The 24,616-nt window shown below is 43.1% G+C and overlaps 1 protein-coding gene across 4 annotated transcripts in view; it reads left to right on the top strand.

Moving 5' to 3' along the window:
• Positions 1-14,423: 14,423 nt before the first annotated feature.
• Positions 14,424-24,616, top strand: part of C2H15orf39 (chromosome 2 C15orf39 homolog) — a 28,794-nt gene continuing 18,601 nt past the window's right edge. For all 4 annotated transcript variants that reach the window (XR_006387814.1, XM_044279778.1, XM_044279779.1 and 1 more), the window contains exon 1: positions 14,424-14,605. The gene's annotated coding sequence lies outside the window, so the exon portion shown is untranslated. The remainder of the gene's footprint in view (positions 14,606-24,616) is intronic.

Genomic DNA, 24,616 nt, shown 5'->3' with positions numbered 1-24,616 from the left:
CTCAGGCGTTTTCACTGGACCAGGGATCATTTAAAATGGAGTGTGGCAAAATGGAAGACTGTTCTGTGGTCAGATGAGTCACGATTCGAAGTTCTTTTTGGAAATCTGGGACGCCATGTCATCCGGACCAAAGAGGACAAGGACAACCCAAGTTGTTATCAACGCTCAGTTCAGAAGCCTGCATCTCTGATGGTATGGGGTTGCATGAGTGCGTGTGGCATGGGCAGCTTGCATGTCTGGAAAGGCACCATCAATGCAGAAAAATATATTCAGGTTCTAGAACAACATATGCTCCCATCCAGATGTCATCTCTTTCAGGGAAGACCCTGCATTTTTCAACAAGATAATGCCAGACCACATTCTGCATCAATCACAACATCATGGCTGCGTAGGAGAAGGATCCGGGTACTGAAATGGCCAGTCTGCAGTCCAGATCTTTCACCTATAGAGAACATTTGGCGCATCATAAAGAGGAAGGTGCAACAAAGAAGGTCCAAGACGATTGAACAGTTAGAGGCCTGTATTAGACAAAAATGGGAGAGCATTCCTATTTCTAAACTTGAGAAACTGGTCTCCTCGGTCCCCAGACGTCTGTTGAGTGTTGTAAAAAGAAGGGGAAATGCCACACAGTGGTGAAAATGGCCTTGTCCCAACTTTTTGGGGATTAGTTGACACCATGAAATTCTGATTCAACATATTTTTCCCTTAAAATGGTACATTTTCTCAGTTTAAACTTTTGTTCCGTGATTTCTGTTCTATTCTGAATAAAATATTAGAAGTTGGCACCTCCACATCATTGCATTCAGTTTTTATTCACGATTTGTATAGTGTCCCAACTTTTTTGGAATCCGGTTTGTACCATGTACACGGAACACTTCAGATTCGCTAACCTCAAAGCCATTCGCTCATTTGTTGACTCTCTTGATGCAATACACGCTTCTATACAGACATTGTTAGATAGGGTTTTACGGGACGCCGATCTGGGTGATTTCATACAATTGCGTTTAGACGGCGGCGAAACGTTTGATTCGATTTTTTGTAATAGGTATTCTAGAGATGGATTTAGAGCCGAAACAATTTTGGACATAATCGCTAACGCTTTACAGAGTAACGCGGAGTGCATAGCCGGTAATACACTTAAACTAGTTGTCATCATTATCAGGTGTCGTCGTGGTAGGGCCAGAAGACATTTGGGTGATGTCGCGTATAGTCGTATTATTAATCGTAAAAAACAACATTTATACGATTTTAATAATTACGATAATAACGTCTGTCTGGCCGCTAGTGTTTACGCTATTTTGGAGGGTGCTGCTTTGAGCGACGTTGCATTGTTAGAGAAAGATCGACAACTGCATAGAGACTTACAAATACCTGAGCGGTATTTGGTGTCTTTTACTGACGTTGCTGAATTTGAAAAAAAAATTTAATTTTTTTTTTTACCACAACAGGGGGCAGTGGCGTTATCACACAGCCCACACAGCTAAAGAAAAGACCGTCTATATATTGCACCATGATAAGCATTATTATGGCATAAAAAATCTAAAAGCCTTTATCGGTTTCGACTATTTTTGCGATGTTTGTTGCACTGTATACAAACATAAATATCAACACGGTTGTATGCAGTTTTGTAAAGCGTGCCAGAGCCCGAATTGTGTTGAACAGTCTAATAATACATGTTGCCCGATATGTAGGACGTATTGTCGTTCAGAGGATTGTTTTGAAACACATAGAAACCTGGCACTTAGTGATAAAGCTCTTTGTAAGAAAAAAACTGATGATTATAGACTTTCTGATTATAATGAAATTCCCGACTCCTTTGGATCCTCGTGACGCGCTTTACGGCGGGCACACTAACGCCATTAAACTTTATCACAAGGTGCAGTCCGATGAAACAGTGCATTATTTCGATTTCACCAGTCTGTACCCTTTTGTTAATAAAACTAAGACTTACCCTGTAGGACACCCAAAAATCATTTATTATCATTTTGGCTACATCAAAAAATACTTTGGCATTGCCAGAGTTAAAGTGTACCCGCCCAGAGATTTATTTTTTCCGGTCCTGCCTGTAAAGCTAAATAAAAAACGAATGTTTCCGCTATGTTACACATGTGCCTTGAACTGTTGGAAAGACATTTGCAGCCACACAGACGATGAGCGTTCCCTAACCGGTACATGGTGCACCATAGAACTATCCGAACACAACAGACGACCTGTTCGCCCCGTACATCAAATTACACCTCAGAGATAAACAGGAGGCTTCCGGTTATCCCAGTTTGTGTAAAACGGATTCTGAAAAAACGGCTTACATATCGGCATTTTTAAAAAAAAGAAGATGTATGCTTGCGCTCTGATAAGATAGCTGTAAACCCAGCAAAAAGACAAATTTCAAAACTGTCCCTTAACTCTTTGTGGGGTAAGTTTGGCCAGCGTTCTAACTTGTCGCGTACCAGCATAGTCACGGACCCTGACAAACTTTTCAAATGAGCTTTTGTGCCGTACTACGACCTCTCCAAGGTTAATTTCATCGATGACGATACAGCAGTAGTCAATTGGCGCCATGTAAAAGAGCGCTACACCCACAAAAAAACACAAACATTTTTATAGTCTGTTTTACAACCGCCTATGCCAGACTCGAATTATACAAGCTCCTAGACAGGCTACAAGAACGTTGCCTTTATCACGACACAGACTCCGTCATATTCGTGAGTAAGGGGTCTGAATGGACTCCACCCTTGGGTGATTTTCTCGGTGAACTAACTAGTAAAATACCCGACGACGCCCACATTACCGAGTTTGTATCCGCTGGCCCAAAGACTTACGGCTACAAACTTAACAACGGGAAAACCGTATTGAAGGTTAAGGGTATAACACTCAATGTTGCTAACACACGGCTTGTTAATTTTGACAATTTAAAAGACCTTGTGTTGGATTACTCACACAACACCGACCCCGAGACGCAGAAAACAATAGGTATCGAGAAAGACACATTTTCAGAAATAGGAAGTGCTTGACCATAGAGACAAGACCGTAACGTAAAACGCAAAAGTGCGTCTACACAAAGAGACAGCTGACGGCTGACTTTACAATGTTGCCTTTTGGCTATTAAACATGACTGCGCAATTTCAACACCCTTTTTCGTGTATTCTAGCCGGACCCTCAAATTCCGGAAAGAGTTGTTTTGTTAAAAATGTGTTAATGCACAAGGATACGTTAATGTCACATAAACCTTATAATGTCATTTGGTTTTACGCATGTTGGCAGAAATTGTATGATGAACTAACCCGTTTGTTTACAAATATCAGGTTTATCGAGGGGGTCCCGCAAAATTTTACAGATGCTGATCTATTTCCAATGGACAAGGTAAATTTGGCTGTTGTTGATGATCTTATGGAGGCGGCTTGTGAAAATCTTGAAATACAAAATGCATTCACCATATACGTACACCACAGAAATTTGAGCATTATGTATCTCGTTCAAAACGTTTTTTGTCAGGGTAAGAAAAGCCGAACCATAAATTTAAACACTAAATACATGGTCCTTTTTAACAACCCTCGTGATAAATTACAGGTTATTACGTTGGCTCGGCAGATGTACCCCGGTAAAACACGTTTCTTTTTAGAAGCTTTTGAAGATGCTACACACAAGCCTTACGGCTATTTACTTGTAGATTTAAGATCTGACATGCCTGAGGACCTACGACTCAGAACCGGTCTGTTCCCACCAGATCTGCTGGTGGCTTATGTGTGCAAAAAGAAGCTCTAAAATGAGGTATCTCACATCTTTATGGATATTTTTGTTAGCGTAGCTGGTGCTGTAAGGATGTCGAACAGGATCCGGCGTAATTGGTATCTTTTAAAAGCATTAGTCAAAACAAATCTGAAGGCCCGAAAATCAATATTACGTAACACCAGTAATGATTTGATATCGGCTATTGGCGGGATCGCTCTCAATATCCTTAAAGGAAAGATCCCTCCTAAAGAGCGCCTAAAAAATATATTTAAAAATGGCGTAGGGCTATAAAGAAATTAAGCGATAAAAAGTACTCCATTAAAGGAAAGAAGTGCATTGCGAACCAGAGCGGCGGTTTTATAGGAGCTTTGCAATACCTTTAATCACTAGCCTGATAGCTAATACAGCCGGTGGTTCATAATGCAGTATGCAGAGAAAATGTTCCTGGCTTCCAAAAATGAAATGGACAGGCTTAAAAAGCATCCGTAGATGCAACAGATATACGCCAAACCGCCATATGGTGATTAGATGATGAGATTAGCTAAATACTACACAGAAATGACCTTTCAGATGATGAAAAAATTAAGAGATACACAGCCGTGTTACAGAGGTACTTAATGCTCAACAAACAGTCCGGTAAAGAAATGTCGGCTATAACCCTGATTACACAGCCGCAAAACGATTGTCAAATGCAACCTCAATCAGCACAGATACTAACGAGATACTTGACAGTATTAATACACGTTATAGAAAAAATGCCGAACTATTGTTAAGTAAACTGTACCGTTCGGGTAATAAGCCTTACTGGAACGCTATGGGTGAATTCATTTACAAAGAACAAACTGTACCCGGTTCCAACATTATTGACCTGATTCGAACAGCTACCCAGAGTCATGGGTTGCCTAAGATTAAACCTCACGGTTGGGACTATTTTATGGAGACTATCACACAGCTGAATGCCCCGTCAACGGTTATCGGTAATACAAGAACAAGATAACTTTTCGATAATTTGAAAAAGCGGTCGCTGAGTGAGCCCTTTGACGAGGCTCGAAGCCCTTTTACACCGCAGGTGTTATTAACATTGCCTACTGTGTCGACGCGTGGCTTATTACTACCTCAAAAGAGGCTCTCGCCTTTGTTGTAAGCTGCTTGGTTAACGTTGTAAATTTTCTTACTTTGGCGATTGTATATAAATTTTCTTTGTATTAAACATCTTATAATGTTTTTGTTTTACATACATTTTTACTTTGCATGTATATAAAATTTATTTGTGTGTAATGTCTTATAATGTTTTATTTACTACACATAAACTGTTTTAAATAAAATGTAGTCTGTTTTTTCTTGTTACAATCAATATAATAGCTTGATTATTTAAAATTGTATAAACAGTTAGGACGCGTTGTTGAGTAGACGCTGTTTAAAACACTGCTAAAATGCCTGCAAATAGCAAAATATTGAGAAAACAGTACTACACGCCAAAAGCTGTCGGCTCTTATGGGGCGTAGAATCCTTATTCAGAGAAGTCCGGAAATTTGGAATAAGAAAAGACTCTGTAAAAAACTGGTTGAGCAATGAGGATACTTACACATTGTACAAACCTGTTAAAAAATCCTTTACAAGAAACAAGGTTATGGTGTCTGATATAGATGATCAATGGCAGGCAGATCTCGTGTCGATGATGGATTTTTCTAAAGAAAATAATGGTGTAAAATACCTGCTGACGGTCATTGATATTCTATCTAAATATGGTTGGGTGTCGGGCCTTTCAAATAAGTCCGGCGCTACAGTGGCTTCCGCTTTTGATCAGATATTTAAGTTAAGCAGTCGAACCCCCAGAAAGCTCCAGACTGATCGGGGCCGTGAGTTCATAAACAAACCTATGAGGCGTCTTTGTGAAACCTATAAAATACATAATTTTTTAACTACAAATGCTGTTAAGGCAGCGTTGGTCGAACGTTTTAATAGAACGCTGAAAACTAAAATGTGCCGCTATCTTAGAGAACAAAACACGTACAGGTACATCGACAAGTTACAAGACCTGGTGTATAGTTATAACCGCACATACCACATAACTATAAGGCGGCGCCCCGTCGATGTGACAAAAGAGAACTCTTTAGCCGTTTGGAAAAATATCTACGGGTATTACGATACTATTAAAAAAGTTAAACCGGTATTAAATATAGGTGATCACGTCAGAATTGTGCGTTATAAGTTTTTTTTTTACAAAGGGGTATGAACAAACCTATACGGACAAGATATTTAAAATTCACGCTGTAAACACTAGGGGCCTCAGACCCCTTTATAAGTTGAAAGACCTGTCCGATGAGTTCATTGAAGGCTTGTTCTACCCGGAGGAAGTCCAAAAAGTAACTCTCGACAAGCTACGAGTTTACAGGATAGAAAAAAATACTGAAAAAGAAGAAAGTTCGGGGTAAAACGTTGTGTTTTGTAAAGTGGATAGGATACCCTGACAAGTTTAACTCTTGGGTGCCTGAAAAACAGTTGATGCGTCTGTAAACTATGGAGGACGGATCGTTTTTTATCACGCTGCCCTGCAACGCCTTCGCCAAACTTTATCCCGAAAACAACATCGCCGTTTATACCACTAAGTTAGCAAAAGCGGTCAATTTTCGCGGCCCTTACAAAGTGGTTTTAGTGGAGATTCAGTATCCACATACGTGGGAAACCTTTGGCCCTGGAAATGGTGTATTCTACGTTGCGCAGCGCGACGAGCTGATCAGCGAGCTTTTTGTTAAATCGGGTTATTACTCCAATATGCATGATCTCATCAAAGTAATTAATAGCAAACTTGAAACTATAAAAATACCTCCCGATCAACTGTGTCTAATATACAACGATATTGACAGAACCGTTTATGTACTGAATTCACCATTATACAAGTTCATGCCTTGTGTGAAGTTGGGAAATATTTTGGGGCTGCCGGGGTATTCGCAAGCAACGTCGCTCAAGAATGTAGACACCGAGCACATCACTCTCCGCTACAAAGGACCCGGCTTACCTGTTTTAGAACATCATGCTGGTGGTATAAAGAGGCTTGCTCTAGTTTCATCAGAAGAGAAAAAAATGAATCCTGATATTAAAGCCGGTTTTTATACAATGTTTGTTTGTACAGATATCGTCCAACATCAACTTGTTGCCGATAGTTACGTACAACTTTGAAGAACTGTCGAGTTAGGCGGTAAAAATGGTGAGATAGTCACGCAAAAGTATCACCGGCCGGACTATATACCTGTTTGTAAACATCATTTTGACACTGTTACAATATCGATACTCACGGATCAGGCTAAACCTGTTAAATTCAAATACGGCCAGACTATTGTGCGATTACACTTTAGACCGCGCGCTGTGATGACGCACTAAAATGGTGCCCCAGAGAGTGTACAGTGACCCAGACGCATATACGCATTATTACATAACGCAAGCCGGTCATGGTTTGGACGGATTTCACGGTACCGAATTCATGCATGGTTCTGGCCTCGCCGGGTTATTTCTGGGTCTGTTCCGGCGTGTCGTTCCCCTATTTAAGAAAGGCGTGGAGCTTGTAAAGCCGCACGTGAAAACAGCCGCCCATAACATCGCTAAAGACGTTGTCACTACGGCGTTGACGGCCTTTATGGATCGTATAAAGGCCAGGAGGGCTCTGGTGTCGTACAAATATGTAAAAAAAACACGTAAAAGAAAACGTGAACGCGCTGCCATTGTCTTACCAACTTTTATGAATAAAGTATCACAACCTAAGAGACGTCGCCGCCAGAAAACAAGAAGTTGTTCACCGAGCGTCATCTTCTAGTCAGACGCTATGGCTTTCGTGCATGACGCATCCGCCGAGTACATCAAATCAGAGTTGGACGTCTTTCAAATACCGCCTACACAAACAAGAATTGAAAAATCGCTTTATGTAGAGGTGCAACCAATCGCCGCAATCACTGAAAATGCACCTTTGGAATTCTACATCACGGGCAGCGGTGAATATTATTATAACCTTAATAACACATTGTTACATGTCGTTGGAGAATCGTTAGTCCTGATAACACACCCATACCAGAAGGATCCCGCGTTGCACTTATTAACTACCCTATAGCGAGTCTTTTTAATCAACTGGATATATAACGCTCGGCGACACGATTTCAAGAAGCGACAAACTTTATACATATAGAGCGTATATAGAGGCCCTAATAAATTATAATTCACAAACTTTAGCGTCCCAATTTACAGCCGGTTTATTCTATAAAGACACAGAGGGACATCATGATGACCGGGTTCTCGACGGGCGTAATGTCGGTTTCAGCAAGAGAGCACAGTATTCCGCACGCTCTAGAAGTGTGAAATTAATGGGACCCATTTACGCCAATATATTTAATCAACCGAAGTTAATACTGAACGGTTTAGAGCTAAAGATAAAATTGGCCAGAAACAAAGACACTTTCTGCCTTATGTCGGCCGAGGTGCCCCATTTTAAAGTCCAAATACAGCACGCTTCCCTGTTTGTCAAAAGAGTACAAGTATCGCCCACTGTAAGAATCGGTCACAGTTGCGCTCTGTTAACAGCTAACGCAAAGTACTCGATCGATCGGGCGTCGCTTAAAGTGTATAGCGTACCCGCCGGTACTCGAGTAGCTAACCACGAGAATCTTTTTCTCGGAAACCTACCAAAAACAGTAATACTAGAATCATTTTCCAGGAGTTACCAAAGAAATCCTTTGTGCTTCAACCACTATAATGTGAATTATGCAGCCTTATATTTGGATGGTCAACAGATACCGGCAAAACCTTTTCAACCTAACTTCCAAGACGAATCAGCTGTTTGTGAATATATGGCCCTAGTACATATTTCGGGGAAACACAAGGCCGACAACACTTTATCCGTGGATCGGCACGAGTTTTTGAATGGTTACACTTTGTTCGCTTTTGATTTATCGCCGGATCAAGAGCCCGGCGGTCATTTCTCTCTAGTAAAAACTGGCAATCTGAGAGCTGAAATTAGATTTGCCGAACCGATTGCAAACACAATTAACATGATTGTATATTCAGTTCATGAAAATATTATTGAAATAAATGATCGGCGGGAGGTATTATATTCAATAAACATGAATAATTATGAAATTGCCTGTGTTATTAAAGCTCATATTAACGCCAGGCGCATATTTAAAGGTGTATTTCCATGCGATTTATTACCGGGGGGTAAAATCATCAACAGGCACGCGGCCTACATTGTAAATACGGATAATTCGTATCAGCGGGGGAAGCATTGGATTTTAATTATACTATACCCTAATGATAAATCTATTTTTTTTTATAGTTATGGTTTATCACCCGCAAATGAAATATTTCCTGGCGACTTTATGCAGTTTTTATATAAAAATTCTAAGACTTTAAGGTATCAAAACAGACAAATACAAGACGCCGTTAGTACGGTCTGCGGTTATTACTGTATCTATATCTTACAATGTCTTGCTAAAGGAATGTCTTTTGAAAATGTGTTAAAAATGTTCACTAACGATTTTAGAAAAATTACCGTATTGTGCGCTCATTTTTAACAAAACACATGAAACGCTTATGTATACGATGCTGTAATTACAATCAAATGTGTCAGTCCCTACGGGACTGTTGTAAATAAGGAAAATTAATAAAGCTTTTTAAAACGAATTAAATTTGTCATCGATTTTTAATGCTATTATATTAAATTAATATCTTGCAATATAAATTTAATATCAAGCAATATAAATTTAATATCAAGCAATTGTAAAAGGGGCGGGGGTATCTGTATAAAAGGGGGCGTGGTACCTGTCAATTTACAGTTTGACGAAACATATACCTTCTTACTACTACGCCCATCTATAAACTCCCGTTGCCAAATATTAGTACCGTTAAAGTGAATCAGAAACTCATACTTTGAGGTCATCTTTTAACTCCCTAGATAATCTCACATGCGATGATGGAGATTTAAGGCCACTAGTAGCCATGTATAACCTTCTTGAAAATATTCTCCCAATAGGTATTACTCTAGAAGCGAAAGCAAAAAGCCCCAAAAGACTCTGTAATTCCTGCAATGTTGTTTTCTTAACCACTATTATCCTTCTGATCAATTATAATAACCTGTTCACCTATTCAACGGGAAGCCTAAATTCCATTGATGTCGTATCTATTGTTATACCTAAAAATTCTATTAAACGACATGGAAAAACAGTTTTCTCCTCTGCTAAAGGGATACTAAAATGCCTACAAACTTCATAAAAACGATTCAATAACAAAAAGCAAACATCTGAACTAGGCAGACCGATAAACAAAAAAATCATCAAGATAATGTAATAAACCACCTTCTTTAACTAAATACATACAAACCCAATTAATGAAACTAGAAAAGGATTCAAAATAAAAACATAATAACGAAAAACCCACCAGCAAACAGTTATCAAAGTAATATTGTCCCTCAAATTGGAAGCCTAACGAATTAAACCCTTCCGGACACACTGGCAATAAACGAAAGGCTGATTTTATATCTGCTTTGGCCAATAAACGATCCTTACGAAATTAAATAATTTGACTGCCTCATCAAAAGAACTATAAGAAACAGAACATAACTGACTATCTATTTCATCATTAAGCGAATATTTATCAGGGTACTATAAGTGATGGATCAACCTAAACTAATTAGAAGCTTTCTTAGGTATGAGACCTAGAGGGGAAATACGGAAATTCTTGAATGGCGGATCCAAAAAAGGACCCGCCACTCTACCTGCTATCACTTCTTTATTAATTTAGTCCCTTACCACGTCTAAATTTAAATGGACAGAATTTAAATTCTCAGTCCAAATACATTGTGGGCCTTTAAAACCGGGAACCATGAAACCCTTACTAAAACCATTAAGCAGAAGCTCCGCCTTCTCCCGATTTGGATATGTTTCTAACCACGGAAGCATGTTTGTTAAATTCACCGGAGTCGGCGCTTTTTAAAAATTCCCTATTGAAGGTCTGTTGAGGTCCAGAAGCCCTTTTAAAACACCTGAACATAGGGTGTGGACCCAAACAGACTGAACATTCGTGCTTATACCTACATGAATTTAACCATTTACACACAGACTCATTAAAGGCAAAACATAAACCCTTCTTGATAATATTTTGAACTCCCCCACTCTGCTGTTATGTTGAAACAGCTGACCTCTGAGGAAGCATCAAACTGAGCCATAATCCTACATCCTTGCTTCCCCACTTCAGACCTGGGTGAACTGCTAACTTCTGGCGAAAAGTTTCATCATATTGAAACCATGAAAACCCACCGAAGTTACGGTAAGCTTCCAAAATCGTATCAATATGCTGAAACAATCCCACACACAAATGAGGCTGCTTTACTACTAAAATAGAAGCATATATATAATATGCCTGCAACCAATTGTTAAAAGATCTGCGTACGATTCTCCTTCTTTCATCCTCTGACCTCTCATCCATCTTTTTATCAACTCTATAGATCTCTTTTGCTGACGGGAAAAGCGATAAAATGTCCACATACTCGCGTCACCAAATCTTCTCTTTTACAGCACTAGTTAGATCAAAACCCAAGGGTGAAGACTCGCAGGACAAAGCTTCCTTTAAACAAACCTCATTAACCCCTACTGCATTCTCAAGGGCTGGCCCCAACTCAGCAGCAGAAACAGATGCTGCCGCTGAAGGATGGTCAGCCCATGCTACAGCCGGCGAAGACAACGCTGGCTACTCCCTAACAGCTACACCCTGGGCCAAATCTGAAAAAATTCTAGCTAAACCCTAAAAAAAAGAAATATTTTGGTTATCTGGCAGCAATGAATGCCTGCCACTATTCTCACCACAGTACTGCTGCTCCAGGTCTTCTAGCGGCGACCTAGCTATCTCCTCAGGACCAGGCTGTGAGACCGCCGAACTAGGAGGAGACCGATGGTGCCTGCCTGCTCCTGCATTCCTCTGTGGCGAATAAACGACCCTCGGCCTCTTCTTCCTGGTAGACGATCTGGCCGGCGTTTCCCGATGACAATCTCCAGTAGGGACAGCCACTTCCGGTACCGGCCTAGACACTAAAGAACTTCCAGGCGTGACGTCTTGTACGGGATCAGCTGCGCCATCCACTGAAGAAGTTGCACCGGACATAGGCAATATCGGCGCCTCCTCAGCCAGTAACCTGCGCAGCCATTCCTCGCCGCCACAGGTAAGAGCTCTTTTGTGAATCTGGCTGAGGAGAGCCTCAACGCTGCCGGGTTCCATGTTCTTCCTCTGGCAACTTGCTTGGAGATGGTCCGATAACTTCAGCGCCGCTCTTCTGCCTTCACAGCCGCTTACTTCTCTAGTCCCAATGTCTGGAAAAACTTCAAGCCGCCGCTCACTCTTCAATGCCGGAGCTGCCGACAAATCCTCAAAGCCGCCAACACCGCCACCGATTCTTCTACAGAAGGAGATGGACGAACTTCCAGCTTGAATCTTGACACGCTGACTGAGTCCTCAATGTAAGTACTGCTCCATAAATAGCTGAAATTCCCGCCACAAAGGGCTCATAACCAATCAATGTTCAATCTAAAAATAGAAAATATGCCCAGCAACCAATTAACCAATAGCCACGCTGGGCAAACTTGCCCAGCAACCATCTAGCAACCAAAATTGACCAATCCAGAAGCTGCCTGACTTGTCACCGGCTTACTGAAAACCTGAGGAGAAATTTAAGAAAAGATAGGGAAGGAGGGGGGAATACCACAAAAACATACTGTGTTTTCAATGACACCATAAGGGGCAAAACTCATTCTGGCCCTGCCCCCGACATGATCGGCCCTTTAAGACTGTAATAAATGTGGTTTGACGGTAGCAGTTTATCCGTCAGTAAGCAGCTTTACAAAAGTAGCACGTCTTTACGAAAAAGTTGCATGTTCTATTAAAAAGTCTCATAGATAAGCATGGTCCTCACTGGAGTGAAATGGCACTTTTTTGGGCGACTTTTTAAATAGTCCCAATAGTAAATCTGTCTAGAGATTCAGTTACATAAGAAAACACGGCCACTTTCAGAAAACTGGCGCGCATAGTGCAGAGCAGAAAAAAGTCATAAATTTGTGCGCAGTTTTAGCGATTGTGCAAAAGTTTACGACTTTTTCACTCCATTATTCTGACTTGAGCTAATGATAAATCTGGCCCAAAGTCCTTTAAAATATCCACTTTCAGAAAAGCTGGAGAATTTCTTTAACAACCACTTTTTGGAGCATTTAAGGCACTGATTTTGTCGCAAAGATGTTTTGCAGCATATCCTGCGACTTTTCCCTGGTCACGCCACTTTTCCGAGGTGGCAGAAAAAGGGGTTGTAGCATGGGTGGGCTGCATGGTCTCATTTACCATTTTCTATGTCAGTTTATGGCGTGGAAAATGGTCTTAAACTACACCAGCAATGGAGCTGGCGTAGTTTAAACTATGTCACACGGAACCCAGTGCAGAGGGGTTAAAATAAATTACCCCCTAAATTCAGAAAATTGCACCACTTTTTTATCGGCGCAGGCACATTAGTAAATGTAGGCAATAGTATAGCAGCCACCTGATGCATTAGGGGAAGATTTATGAAAACTGGCTTAGAGGAAAGGTGGCTTAGACTACTTTCACACTGGCGTTTTGGCTTTCCGTTTCTGAGATCCATTCAGGGCTCTCACAAGCGGTCCAAAACGGATCAGTTTTGCCCTAATGCATTCTGAATGGAAAAGGATCTGCTCAGAATGCATCAGTTTGCCTCCGTTCCGCCTCTATTCCGCTCTGTCCGTCTGACGAAACTGAGCCAAACGGATCCGTCCTGGCACACAATGTAAGTAAATGGGGACAGATCCGTTTTCACTGACACAATAGAAAACGGATCCGCTTCCCATTGACTTTCAATGGAGTTCATGGCGGATCCGTCTTGGCTATGTTACAGATAATACAAACGGATCCGTTCATGACGGATGCATGCGGTTGTATTATTGTAACGGATCAGTTTTTGGAGACCCATGACGGATCCGCCCAAAACGCGAGTGTGAAAGTAGCCTTAGTCCTTTGGAAAATGTAAGGTGGAATCTGATTGGTTGCTAGGGGCAACTACACTAGTTTTGAGAAATCACCCCCTTATTATATATAAAGCTCCTGCCCAGCCCCAAAGTGAATTTAGTCTGATGCATAGAAATAGGCAGGAGAATGAACTGAAGGCGCAGGAGCTTTTCTGGAGTGAATACCGCGCAGTGTGAACAGTACACACCGTGTCCCGAGAACGACCCAACTACATCCAGAACCGCGCCCACTGCCGTCACGGGTCTCGCACTTTCTATACTAGTGTCATACGGTAATCCAGGTCTTAAAAGCGTGTCCGCACCGCACAGCTTCACCTAGACGGTGAATGGGGCGGATGACAGACCGATATGCCGCGGTCTTTCAGGATTCAATGTGGGCGAGTACATTTAGCAGCCACCAGCCCACCCTACGGACATTTGTATACATGCAAATACGCAAAGAAAACGCGCTCTGTGCACGTAGTCTGAAGCAGTGCGCCCTGAGGGGGATGTCATAATCACCGGCTGAGCCTCCATCCACACTGCATCTCCCCAGAGTCTTGCCGTTCCCTCTTCCTCCCCCACATGTGCGCCCCTCCCCCTCTCCCTCACCAGCCGCCCGCGCCCTCCCCTTCACAGTCAGTCGCTCTGCTGGGTGACAACGTGCGGGATGTACACAGCGATGTTGTGGTGACTCGTGGCCCGGACAATATGAGACGTTCCCCGGCGACCAGCACGAAGTCAGCCGCCCGTTGCTCGGGATATAGGAGAAAGCTTCCCAGCCATTGGCATCGAGTGGAGGAGCTGAGGGAGACTTGTGAGGAGCCCGCACGCCCCATGTGAGTACTGTTCTGTCTGTGGGAAGCCCCATGCTGCAGCCTACTGTGTATGGGGTGTGACCCCCACAGGACCCACTAGTGGTACCCACCACTGGCATGCTGTCCACATCAGTGTGTATATACATGTGTGCAGCACATGATGGGGGCTTCCTCCCAGCACTAGGGCTGTCTTCATGTTCTGTCTGTGAGAAGCCCCATGCTGCAGCCTACTGTGTATGGGGTGTGACCCCCACAGGACCCAGTAGTGGTGCCCAGCACTGGCATGCTGTCCACATCAGTGTGTGTATATACATGTGTGCAGCACATGATGGGGGCTTCCTCCCAGCACTAGAGCTGTCTTCATGTTCTGTCTGTGAGAAGCCCCATGCTGCAGCCTACTGTGTATGGGGTGTGACCCCCACAGGACCCAGTAGTGGTGCCCAGCACTGGCATGCTGTCCACATCAGTGTGTGTATACATGTGTGCAGCACGTGATGGGGGGGGGGGGGGGGGCTTCCTCCCAGCACTAGGGCTGTCTTTTTTTTTTTTCTTTCATCAATGTACTTGTATGAGGTCTTATTTTTTTGCACCAGTTTTTAATGCACCATTTTGGGAACATGAAATGATAGCAAATGACAGCAGTTTAGGGGCAGCCTGGTGGCTCAGTGGTTAGCACTGTTGACTTGCAGCGCTGGGGTCCTAGGTTTGAATCCGACCAAAGACAACATCTGCATGGAGTTTGTATCTTCTCCCCGTGTTTACATGGATTTCCTCCGGGTTCTCTGGTTTCCTCCAACACTCCAAAGACATACTGATAGGGACCTTAGACTGTGAGCCCCATTGGGGACAGTGTGATGCTGATGACTGTAAAGCGCTGCGGAATATAGTAGTGCTATATAAGTGCATAAAATAAAAAAAATACCCCCCCCCCCCCCCCCCCGCGTGTAAAAAGGCGTATTAGTGGTCACTAAGGGGTTAGAGGTGACTTCAGAGGGGTAATATGGTACTTAGATTTGTAGGATAGGTCTTTACTATGGCTCTAGATGTACGCCTGTATACAAGGAAGAAGGGGGCAGCATCCCTCTATAATACTGATTGCCTAGAGTCCCAGAGGTCAAACCGCCAGAATAAAGACAGGCCCTTCATTTTTAAATCCCTAATGGCCTATGACATGTACCATATTTATAGAGCCGCTGCTTTTTTAAATGCAAACTGAATGTTGTCTGTGCTGAAAATACTCAATACCGTCTGTGCAGATGAAGACATGTGGGTTGTCAGCAGAATCAATGCGAGGAGATTTAGAATACTGCCTTCGCCTGAGTACCATGTAAGCGCAATTTATAAGGAAATGAAATGTTAACGCTGACCCCCTGAACTGAAGGGATGCATTATGGTGGGTATTCCCATAATCTCTAGGATATTCAGAGAAGTTTATTTGCTTGCCTAATGACCAAGGGCCTACACAGATCTGACAGGGTCCCATATCGTAACATAGTATAGACCCCCGCCACCCAGTTTCCCGTATGCGTGCCTCTACTATCCCAGGTAATGCAGAATGCAGAGCACAACACCCCTGATTACTGAAGAATTTACATGTTTTTTAATTATGCAGAAGTTATCTGACTTCTATGCCAGGCAAAAGTGCGATAGGTGCTTAAAAATATATGGCTGTCATTCTGAGCAGTATATTTCTCAATGTATTAATACAAGTCAACTGGCAAAATTACCTCAAATCTATAGGTCTATGTCCCTCATACAGTGTATCTCTCTGTAGCCACCACTAGGGGGAGCTCAGTGAATGTAAACAGCTACCATTGACTGCAGTGGAAGCTAAAATCTCTTTTCACTGAGCTCCCCCTGGAGGTGGCTGCTCGAAAATGCTGTGTCTTATGTGGTTCCTAAAAAAAAAAAAAAGTGTCATCAGCATGTGACTGGCATGTAAATGTGTGGTAATAAAGTGCGCAGTAAAATAAGCAGAAGGTGTCAAAATAAGCAGTGACAAAAGGTACATCAAAGTAAATGAGAAGCCACAATCTACATAATAAAGCATATGCAAAGGATGAAGGGGCAGAAATAAAAGGAGACACAGGCATTTGTGCTACCTACTAATGCTGATGTGCATAGACACCTATACAGGAGATCAAAGGAAACTGAAAGCTTTAAATATGCGCCACCGTCAGGAAACAGAGGGGTAGTTTGGAAACGTTGTAGCGTAATCGATGCCGTATGACCCTACCCGCCAGCCTACAGAGGAGGCAGGGGAAAGCAGAGTTTAGAAAACTGTTTGGGGCGATGTGAAGCTGGCGGGGATCTCAGGACTCAAACACAAGCTCAGAGGCTCAATGCGGACCTAGGAAGAAAAGATGTATTTATCAATGGGAATGGTTGGCTCAGAATATGGGGGGGGGGACAAAGGGCAGCATGGAGGTATACTAGGGGCTAAAAACTACGACTCCATGAGAAACCGCTGTCACATGAATCAGTTAAAGGGGATGTCCAGGTTCATTTCTGATATTCCCTTCTCCACCACACTCGGCCGCCCGTGAGATGAGCGTCAGAAGATTTCATGCTCCGATACTCTCCCTTGGCAAGGGCTTTTTCATTAGATCTGGTGACATACCGGGTTTCTGCTAGGCAGAGGATTCTGCCTAGCAGTGTTCCCGGTACTGTCACCAGCACTTATGGGCGGGCGGGCTAGGGCAGCGCTAAAGCCCATCCATCAGCAACAGTGCTAGGCTGAAGCCTCTGCCTAGCAGAGACCAGGTACATCACCGGATCTAATAAATTAAAAAGCCCTTGTCTTGTGCGGTTCAGTGCATGGCAAGGGAGAGCATTGGAGCATGAAATGCTCTGATGCTCATGTCAGAGGGGCTGAGAGGGAAGTGGGGGAGGGGGATATGTCCGGGTTCAGCTCTGAACCCAGACAACCCCTTTATGGTCTATGGTGCTAGTCATTAGACATGTCCGATTTTTCACGGCCAGACAGACCCCGTTGAAATCGGCCCAGTTTTATTGCCCATATAGGCAGGAGTACACTTATCTATCGTCTGTTAAAAACGGATGGCCAGAGAATGGATTCGCGCACTGATACAAAATGTTCACGACAAACTGACTGTTTATCAGTTTTTTCGATGTTGTGTGAATGTAGCCTAAGGCAGCAGGGAGTATAGAGGGGACCATTCAATGACTTGGATGCTTAGCTCAGGGTGGTGATGTCTTGAAGTGATTGTCTGGGATATCCTTAGAGTAGGTCATCAATAGATGGTGGTGCAGCCTCTGGCTCCTTCACCGGTCAGCTGACTGAAGGGGTCTCTGCTCTAGTGGTGTGACCCGTTTACCAGTGGCCGTGCCTGGTACTGCAGCTCAACCTTGAATGTACATGCAACTCCTCTGTTCTTCTCCTGCATTTCAGCCCCTGAATGACATCCATCCATTAGTATGTACATGAAGGTTCTCTTCTTTTATCTCTGCCACTTTGTCCTATAGTTTATTATGTACATGGTGGCTCCTTATGTACTTTGATGTACCTTTTGTGGTATGTTGACACATTCAGTTCGTCACTGCCCTCTTCATTACCATTAATTTACATATCAGTCATATGCTAGTCATGCTTTTGTCTGTACTATTTCACATTTGCTTCTGTATCTGGTGGCCCGAGACAGATACCAATCCGGTATGGAAACCCGTAACCATTGCTGTATTTGTTAATAAAGTTATTTCGGTTGTGCTCATCCCATTGCCTTTAGCGTCCACACCCGCAACTAATGTTTATGAAGGCAGCTGATGGAGTTTAGTATGCCTCATCCGTTGTCCCCAGGATATAAACTGCTGCCAGACTTCTTTGACAGTAGCTTATTTCAGTCCCTTCACAATGCACACTTATAGGGCTCCTTTGTTCCAAAAAGAAAAGGTGCCCAGCTCCGGCTGTGCCGGTGACCTCTGTGCCTAGCATAGTGAGGATGAGGAGAAGCCCGGTATGTCACTGGCTCCCAACAAACAGACCTTGCCCTGCGATATGCAGCGCAAGGCGTCAGCGCTAGAAATGCTCCACTCATATGTAGGAAAATAATGAAGAATATATCCAGGTTCAGCCCGGACAACCCCTTTAAGTTATTGCATTTATTTGTACTGAGACTCCCTGATGACATTAGGCCAGAAATTTCATTTAAAAACCAAAGATTCTGGTTTCCCAGTCAGATGCCTGCTGCCTTGCTCTGGAAGTCTCACATGGCCACATGTCTTACTGTACAATTTTCGTTTCGGGTAATTTTTCTAAATAAGTTGCCATGTGGGTGTACATAAGAAATGGCAGTATTTTTGGTCATTATATGACTTGCATCTGGCAGTATTTCCCTGTGCAATCTGTAATATTTAGTTTGAGTTAGAAGGTGGAGGTAGCTAGTATCATGTCTGCCTGTACACTAAACATGAAAAAACAGGGGACCCTTCTTAGCTGCCCTCTGTAGCACACCCTCAGAAGCAGAAGCAATAGTTGAAAATACTATACAGCAGTGTAGATGTGAATCCAGCAGTGAAGTGAGACAGTAAGGGCTCATTCAGACGATTATATGAATGGGTCTGCATCCGTTCTGCAATTTTTCGGACCAATTCATTTCAGTGGGGCCACAAAAAATGTGGACAGAACACTGTGTGCTGTCTGCATCCGTAGTTCCGTTACACAGCCCTGCAAAAAAAGATAGAGGAAGTCCTATTCTTGCAGACAAGAATAGTCATTTCTATCGTAGTGTGCCGGCCATGTGTGGTCCACAAAATGCGGACACGCGGCTGGTAAACACTACGGCTGTCTGAGCCCTAATTATCATGGATAATTCTCACCACATAGACCTCAGCTTGGATCTCGGGATGTAAGTGAGTACAACTTTGGCCCCCACAGTTGGAGATATTGGACGCCTTATTAGACACGAAGAGAACATTCAAGGCCTTGCATGCTCGTGGTTGTCAGAGGACATGTCACATTCTTTGTGTGGATAAGTTACAGTTTCTTTCAACACAGCACATAACGTTCTTTAAAGTGTACCTTCCATTATAGACAACCTTCCCTGTATTAATAGGGCAATTCACCACTATGAACATTGTCTCATATATTTTGTGCCTGAAGTCCATTGTTTCTCCTGTATCTTGGCCACTGCTACCGGTGAAATAGCTCTTCCTTCAATCCATACATGTTTAATGCAGGCTTCTAGCTCCTTGGTTTCTGTATCCAGAGCTGAGGGTAGCTGGAAACGGATTCAGAGCTGCACCAACTAAGTGGGGAGGGTCTGGGGGTCTCTGCATACTTCTGATGTATACAGTTCTGCACTCTTCATACAGGCTATCTGGGCCTGCAGTTAGGGTTAGGACATGGACAGTAGTGTTGCCAGGCTGATTCTACTCATTCCCATATATCTTAGTTCTTAGATCTCAAGTGCTTCCTAGCAGCTCCATAAAGTCAAGCAGCAGTGAGACATCACTAAGCCTCCTGTCTGCCCTTGGGTGGTCCCAGCAGAGACGGGTTTTAGTCACCCCCTAAACAGGGCAATTAGGATTTGCTATGTTGCTCCAAATTAAAATGGTATTTCCGGTATATGTGCATGCGCAGAAGAAATCATACTGACTCGGGTATGGTCAAAGTAACTTCTCAACTTTATTGCAAATATAGAAAAGGAAGAAGTGGGGGGAATGTAGGGTGGCGTATATCTTCACTATTGGCCAAAAGCACTGCATAGATACATATATCTATTTTCTGCCACATCCGTGTGCAGAGAGAAAGTCTCCCCCCCCCCCCCCCTTCCTTGCCAGATGGGTGAAGTTGTTAAGTTGTTAGTCTTTTGTTTCTTTGTTTGCTTGAAGCTGCTTGCTTGAGGTGAACAGAAGCTCTAGCCAGATATGGGAGCCATTTTGTCTGTGGAAGCCATTTTCTTCTGTTCTTTTGAGCAGAAGCTGAGTAAGGAAAACTGAATGATATTCACTTCTCTATCACAGGCATCGGGGCTGTTCCCCCACTCACTCCATCTGTTTGTGTTGCGTTGTGGAAAAGGCCATGTGTTGATGACCAGAATTAGTGTGGGTTGTGAATACACTGATCACTGACCCTTCAGAATGTAAATCATCAGGAAGATGGTGGCCTGCATCACACTGCTGAATATCCAGCTATGTGCATGGTTAGAGCAGATGGCATAACAGATTTGTGCCAGTCTCTGAACCTGGCATATGGGCTCAGCTATTAGGAAGATCAGAGGACAGTAACAGAGAGGACAACAAGCCTGGCACTGAAGTGTGATAGAAGCAACCGAGAACTCTGCAGAACATATTAGGCAACTTTGTGTTCTGTACAGTTCCCCGCCTGACGCCACTGTGAGGAGGTGCCCGCACACTTGGCCTGACCTCTGTGAAGATTCTGCACATTTAACTTGAGATGAAAATGGGCTTTATCTCCATGTCTTAGGGCTCATGCACAGAAACATATTTTTTGTCTGTGTCCGTTCATTTTTTTTATTTTATTTTTTTATGCGGAACTGTTCGCGTGAATGGGGCCGCAAAAAACAGAAATTTCTGTGCGTTCCATGGCCGCTCTGAGGAAAAAAAAAAAAAAAACCTGTCCTGTTGCTTTACAGACAAGTATAGGACTGTTCTATTATGGGCCGGCCATTCCGTTCTGCAAAATGTGGAACGCACACGGCCGGTATCCGCAAGCAAACAACTGTTGTGTGTGTATAAGCCACACCCGTCCATGGCAGCCATTGTCCGAGGGTGTTTTTTTTTTTTTTTTTTTTTTTTTATAAATACCTTTTGGGTGCTGCGCTTGGGATGCAGTCGTCTGTGGCCAAGTACCATGCTGCCGTACAAGCCATAGTTGCATCTTATTAACTAATTACACCTGCATTGTTTCTTCTGTCTTCATTTGGTAACCCTGAAAGACTTTACAGCCATTACCAATGAAGAGAGAGCCATCAGTGCGGTTGTAATTAGTAGGATGCAGCATGATCGTTCCATGTGAACCGGGAATCCTGCTAATCTAGTTTAGATTTATCTCCATTTTTCTCCAGAGCATTTACATGTATGGTGTGTATTTTGCTATAACAGTATTCTTTTGGGTTACATAAAAACACCTACGTGGCTGTACTTATTTTAATCTTATGCCCTTATATAGCGCTGACATATTCCGCAGCTCTTTACAGACATTTTGCGTTCAGTCTTTGTCTTTGTTTCCTTGACTAGATTAGACTTTGTTTTGATTCCAAACTATCATGGGATCCAACCTTAAATCCTGAGGGCATCTTTGCTATCCAGACTTGTGAAAGTGTGCCAGCCGACTTTGTTAACAACGTGTACGCTTTCTATATGTTCCTTCTTTCTGTAGTAAGTTGGGGTTATCTAAGATGCTGGTCTTGTAGCCCCTTGTAGGCTCATTTGCCCAGTGTCCTGTATACCCCTAGGATGTCATACGTGAGTGTATAACGTTTCTTTACTATCCACATATTGGAGCCGACTTTATAAGCAAAGTGGCCACTGTACACTGTAAACCATACCCTTCCACTTGCATGTAGTGTTCAGTTCAAAGGATAGGAAGAATGGGCTTTAACTTCTAATAAATAAACCAATAATCCTATCATAAATTATAAATAGTTCACCAATGTAATTCATAAAATAATTGCCCATGAATGTTTGATACAAATCATAGGCAATTGTTTGGTTTTGCCATAATTCAGAAGTTGAACGGAGCGGCATCACACTTGTGCATCCATTGCTTGTTTCAAGCCGGGGGGTTGGGGTCAGGGGCAGCGGCATCCTAGTGATCGACAGGGGGTGCCAGAAATTGGACCCTTGCTGATCAGACACTTATCCCCTCTCCTGTGGATAAGTTGTTGTAATGGGACAGTTGTGTATGTACTGTCCCATTATGTAATGTGTTACTGCAAGGGGTTGATTTGTTTCCACTCGCTCAATCCTGCAACCACCTTCAACTTCAGACCGCAAATCGAGCATAAATCGCATTCCAAAATAGACGCTGCTGGCACCCGTTACAGCTAAGGCTACTTTCAAGCTGGCATTTTGGCTTTCAGTTTGTGAGATGTATTCTCCAGCTGTTATAGAACTACAACTCCCAGTATGCCCAGTCTGCCTACAGCTATCAGCCTACAGCAGGGCATGATGGGATTTGTAGTTTTAAAACAGCTGGGGAGCCACAGTTAGCCCATCACTGCCCTAATGCAAAAAGAAAAGTATCCGCTCAGAATGCACCAGTTTGCCTCCGTTCCGCTTTGGAGGCGGACACCGAAATGCTGCTTTCAGCGCTTTGGTGCCCATCTGATGAAACTGAGCCAAACGGATCCATTCCAACACACAATGTAAGTCAATAGGGATGGATTTTTCTATGACATAATCTAGCACAATAGAAAACAGATCCATCCTCCATTGACTTTCAATGGTGTTCAAGACGGATCCGTCTTGGGTATTTTAAAGATGATATAAACTGATCAATTCTGAACGGATGCAGACAGTTGTATTATCTGAATGGATTAGTTTGTGTAGATCCTTGATGGATCCGCACCAAAAACGAGTGTGAAAGTAGCCTTACAAGATGCCAAGTCCGCTGGCACTCTTCAAACATCTATAGGTTATTAGAGCTGCAAGGACTGAACAGTAATGTTTTAAAGCTTTAATACAGAAAGGTACAGGGATTTCCAAAATATGAAAAAGGAGACAAAATAAAATGACAAACCTTAAAATAAAATGCTAAAATAAAAGGGAGAAGATCACAGAAGACTAAACACTTGCCAGCCTTCTGTGCCCCTGAGGGTGAGAGGGCGACCAATTAACATTCAACGTTGACTGACCTTGGAAAATATGAACCCTTATTGTGTTATGCCTTCATACATTGGTTCATGTTTCAGAACCTGCCAGTAATTTATTAGTCAATTACATGGGATGGGGATGGGTGGGTCAATTTGTGAAAATAGAAGCCCATGATGTTCTTTGAAGGTGAGGGGATCCAGTCTTGGGTGCCACTTTTCAGTCTTTGTACTAGCCAAGAGACGAACTCCCACTGCTCGGGCCGCATGGTCCAGCACACACACAAAGTTTAATCCATTTGTGACCAGTTAGGGTTGCACCAGGTATCGAATTATCGAAGACAGAGGGGAGGGGCTGTGGCTACTGCGCTACCAATGAAGATAACTCGCCCATGAATTCAAATACAGGAGGCGGGTGCCGGCTGCAGAATCGTATAGCCCCGGCAACTGACCTCTATGACAGAAAGCTGCGATCCGCGGCAGTTAACCCCTCAGGTGTAGCACAGTGCAGTGCACCCCCCAACCCCCCCCCCCCCCCCCCCCAGTATTAAAGTCATTGGTGGCAGTGACCACAGTGTCCCCTCCCCCCTCCTCTTTGGTGGCAGTTCCCATCGGAGCCCCAGCAGTGTAATTGCTGGGCTCCGGTCGGTTACCATGGCAGCCAGGACACTGCTGAAACCCTGGCTGCCATGGTAAGCTGACTGTCCTTGGAAAATATGAACCCTTTTTGTTTTATACCTTTATACATTGGTTCATGTTTCAGAACCTGCCAGTAATTTATTGGTCAATTACATGGGATGGGGGGGGGGTGTCAAAGCACAGGGCAGCAGGGAGAGTGTAAAGTCCTATTCACCCTAAGGCGACTTTCACACTCGCGTTTTGGGCGTATCTGTAATACAACTCATCTGTTTATTTCAGGGTGGATTGATTTAAATCAAACTGATTTAAATCACTAGTCAGTAAGACTTGATTTAAATCATAGTTTTCTACATAAACTAAACTAATTCTTGCTGGTATAACTTATAATATGCAAGTAGATGAAGATTTTTAGAATAACAACTTTTCATATTAGTTTGATTAGGTTGATTCTGTATTCATAGGTTTGTAGAAGTTAGGATTAAGGTATTTTTCTCAACTGTTCATGTTATAACATTTTTGCTGTGAAGAGGCGTGTGATCTCTGCTGAGTCAAATTCAAGCATCTGTGATAACTTGTAGGCAGAGAAACTGCCCAATAATTT

The sequence above is a fragment of the Bufo gargarizans genome, chromosome 2 (assembly GCF_014858855.1).
Source record: "Bufo gargarizans isolate SCDJY-AF-19 chromosome 2, ASM1485885v1, whole genome shotgun sequence".
NCBI classification, from domain to species: domain Eukaryota; kingdom Metazoa; phylum Chordata; class Amphibia; order Anura; family Bufonidae; genus Bufo; species Bufo gargarizans.
The sequence above is the reverse complement of the archived record's forward strand: the minus strand, read 5'-3'. Positions and strand labels throughout refer to the sequence as shown.